Raw genomic sequence first — 3,921 nt, 5'->3', positions numbered from 1 at the left:
GAAGAGGGAATGCTCAGGTCAGCAGGAAGGTGCCCCCCTTCTTCAAGTACGCCATGGTGACCTTGACCGCCTCGGCGAAAGTTGAGGAGACGTTAACACCGAATTTTGAGCCGAACCGCTCCGAGCGGAGGTATTCTTGGCGCGCTGCTGCTAGGCGACTCGGCTCTCCCTCCTTATATTTTCTGAGCGCCGCCCGTGAGGCAATTAGCGAGTCCTGGAGAACTTTCTGGTCCACCTCCGCTTTAGTGCGTTCAGCGGAGCGCCCATCCCGTTCGGCAGCTAGTTGGGCTTCTAGCTTCTTAGATTGCTGATCTAGGGCTCGGACTTCAACTTTCATCTTGTCTAGATCAGCAATCGCCCGCTTCTTCCGGCTACTGGCGCGCTTCACGTCTCCGTCGCGTTTCTTCACCAAGTCTTCAAGTCGGGCCACCTCTGTAGCTAGGTCGGTGGCCTTCTTCTGTTCGGCCTTGAGGGCTTGTTTCTCCCGCTCGGCCGATGGACCCCCCGAGACTTGGAGTTTTTCCATGAGATCCTCCAGCTCGGCTAGCCGATGGCTAGTGGCGATTTGCTCGGCCCAATGCTGTAAGGGAAATAATAAAATCAGGAACCAAACAGTAGCAAGGCACAAGAAGAAAAATGAACCTACCTGAGTGGCCTGCTGCATGTGGTTATCGCCGAGCTGCTTGGGCGTCATGAGGGCCACCCGAATCTGGGCGTCCTTGAAAAGTTTGGCGAGCGGACCCGTCAAGGTTATTTCATGAACAGGGCTTGATGGCCGATCGAAAGACAATAAATATTCCTCCGATGGGAATCGAAGGGTAGTCTTGATGGTCGGGTGGCCGGCCGGCACTTCCTCAGCCGCAGTCGCCTGGCCCGAGGACTCCCCTATGGTTGAAGTCTCGCCCAACCGTCATAAGCAACGACGAGTCCGTGGAGGAGAGCCAGAGGGCTGTGTGGTGGGCGAGGCCACTGAGGTCCCGATCTGCGACGGCGTGTGATCTGGCGAAGCGACCTCGATCGGCACCTGTGGTTCGCCCTCTTGGGTCGGCGGAAGGCTGGGGTCTCTTCGACGTTTCCGCCGAACTTCCAGTGGTGAATCCCCGGCCTGGGGGACTCCCAACTCGGCTGGAGCAGAGGAAACAAGATCCGCCTCAACCTCCGTTGAAGCGGATTGGGTAACTTCTGTTTCAGGGGCGGACTGCGTCCCCCCCCTCTCCTGTAGCTGCCGGGCGGCTGGGGATTAGACCCCGCTCGGCGAGTTCTTTTTTGGTAGCCGCCTCAATTTCCATGGCTTTCAATTTTAGATGATTAGTAGCCTTGGAGCGCCACATGACTTCAGCTGCAGTAGAAAAAATTAAAATCAGTTAGACAAAAAAGGCGAAGTGAGTAAAGAGTCCTTACCCATGCGGTAGGGAAGATTGGCCCGAACGGGAGATAATCCAAAAATGTACAACACCCCCTTGAGAAGCAACTGGTCGATTTTGTACCGCTGACCGGACAACCAGTTTGCCGCATGAAGGTAGGCTGGATTGCTTCTGAATTTGCCGAGCTCCCATTTGGTTCGGAATGCTGGCCGCTCGGGAAGTCGTATATAGAAGAAGAACTCCTTCCAGTGCTTGTTGGAGGTCGGCATATTATCAAAAAATTTGAAGCCTATTCTACTTTGGAAAATAAAAGTGCCCAACTCGGATTGTTTGGGGTAGAAGAAGAAGTGGAATATTTTGGGGTCAAGTGGAATACTGTGCAGCCTAAAGAGGACGACCACCGCGCTCAGCAGCCTAAAGGAATTCGGCACAAGTTGGCCGAGTGGGATGCGGAAATAATTACAAACTTCCAAAATAAATGGATGGGTAGGAAATCTAAGGCCGCCCTGGAATTGGTCCAGAAAAAAACAAATGGTACCGATCGGCGGGTTATGGGGCCGGTCGGTCGGGTCGGCTACAACTATTTCATGGTCGTCCGGGATCCCGTACGTCCGAACAAGACGCCGAGCGCCCTCCTCGTCAAATTTACTCTCCATGGTCATATACCAGGGACCATGAACATCAACAGCGGGTACGGAAGTGCTCGCCATGACTAAAGTACCAAGAAAAAGAAAGAAGGAAGCCGAAAGAAACTCGGAAACGGAGGACAGATAAAAGTTCGCAAGCAAGGGGACGAAAGGAGTTCCCCGCGAAAGGGAAAGGCCGAACGAAAGGAAGGGAGAAGCTTACTGAGGGAAGATGAACGGAGAGGATCACCAGAAAGCCGAAAACCACCAAGAGGCAAGAACTAGGACAGCCGGAATGATGCAGCCGCGGGCACCTTCGACGGAGGACGCACAATGAAACAGAGAATGCGGCGTAAAGGCGAAGACGAAGGCTTTATACGAACGAGGCTGGTTGGCCTCGTCCGTCGGATGCAGGTCACGAGAGACGAGGTCATCATCTAACAGTCCATTTCAAAATGACCGGCGTCCCATCGTACGGATCATCACCGCCGCCTGAAAAGAGCCACGTGGCGCTCTGTCACCAGGCGCAATTAATGCGCCCATACCGCGCATGCTTCGACTTAATGAAAAGGATTTGCGTGATTTTCGAGAAGATTTAGACAAGCAAACATCCACGTTGAGCGCCAAGACATCCAAAACGAAGAGCCGAGCGGCTGAATTTGGCATAAGGGCCGAACGGCTCAAGGGATATTATAAGCGGCGGTAAGGCGACGACCGCCCGCTCGGACACATAGTCCAGTCAGTCGGACTCACTGCCTCCTTCGACTAGACTTGAAGGGGAGGCAAGTGATCCGGCGGTAAGAATGGGGGACCCTTCCTGAAGGGTCCCAGCCTGAGGACGGATGGAGGGCTGACTAAGCGGGTAATGGCCGCGTCAAGCAGTTGAGCAGGTCCGAGCGGAGCCAGAGATAACCTAGCCATAGGCTTGGGTTTCCGACGCCAAGGCGGGAGGACTGAATAGCCGAGCGGGTGTCTGCCCGGCTGGAACCGAAGGGCCGAGCGGGTAGTCCGTTCGGCCAGGATAAGGGCGAGGATACAAAGGTTAGCCGAGCGACCTATTCGCTCGGCTCGGGATATGGTATGTCAGCAAAGGCATGATGATTAGACTGTACGCAAGATGACACTATTAAAGGCTCCACCATCACGTCACGGAAAGGTTGATACAGTAGTGATATGGCCTTATGGATGCCCTTCTGACAGGTCCACACCTAGGCATGGTCGAGAGCAGGTGATTGTATCAACAGTATGGTCTTAGGGATGCCCTTCTGACAGGCCCACACCTGGGCATGGTCGAAAGTAGGTGATTGCTTCGATTGGTGTGCCCAGGCTCCTTTGCGAGGTCTATATAAGGCCTCCACTTCTTCAACCGAAGGTACGAGAGTCTTCATCCTGCAGCCACTTTCTTCATCTATTCCCTCGCCTGACTTGATCGTCGGAGGGCCGTCGCTGGGACACCCCCCCCGGCTCGGTTTTGTTGCAGGTTGGCTGGAGCACTCGAGGATCCAACAGGGAGTGCCACATCCCCAGCGTTCGTTGACCCCTGGTTCGGACAGGATCAACATCAATGATTGATTTTTAGAAAAGGACTATGTAATAAACCTCGTGCCCATAAGAAAATTTGTTCTTAAGGAAATAATAAAAGACATGTCTAATCTAGTACCAACTGTACAAGATGAGATACCACAAGAAAATTGCAACACGTATCACAAATGATATACAATTGCAGAAAGTGCCTTGTCGTAGTGGGAGGGTTGTTAAGCAACCTAAAAAGATTCATGTTTTGGGAGAGTTTTTGGACTCGATCCCTGAAGGACATGAACCTGATCTCCGGTCATATGATGAAGCACTCCAAGATAAAGATGCAGCATCTTGGCAAAGAGTAATGAATAACAGAATTAGAATATATGTATTCTAATAAAATCTGGAAGCTT

Source organism: Zingiber officinale, chromosome 2A (genome assembly GCF_018446385.1).
Source record: "Zingiber officinale cultivar Zhangliang chromosome 2A, Zo_v1.1, whole genome shotgun sequence".
In the NCBI taxonomy this organism is placed as follows: domain Eukaryota; kingdom Viridiplantae; phylum Streptophyta; class Magnoliopsida; order Zingiberales; family Zingiberaceae; genus Zingiber; species Zingiber officinale.
The sequence above is the reverse complement of the archived record's forward strand: the minus strand, read 5'-3'. Positions refer to the sequence as shown.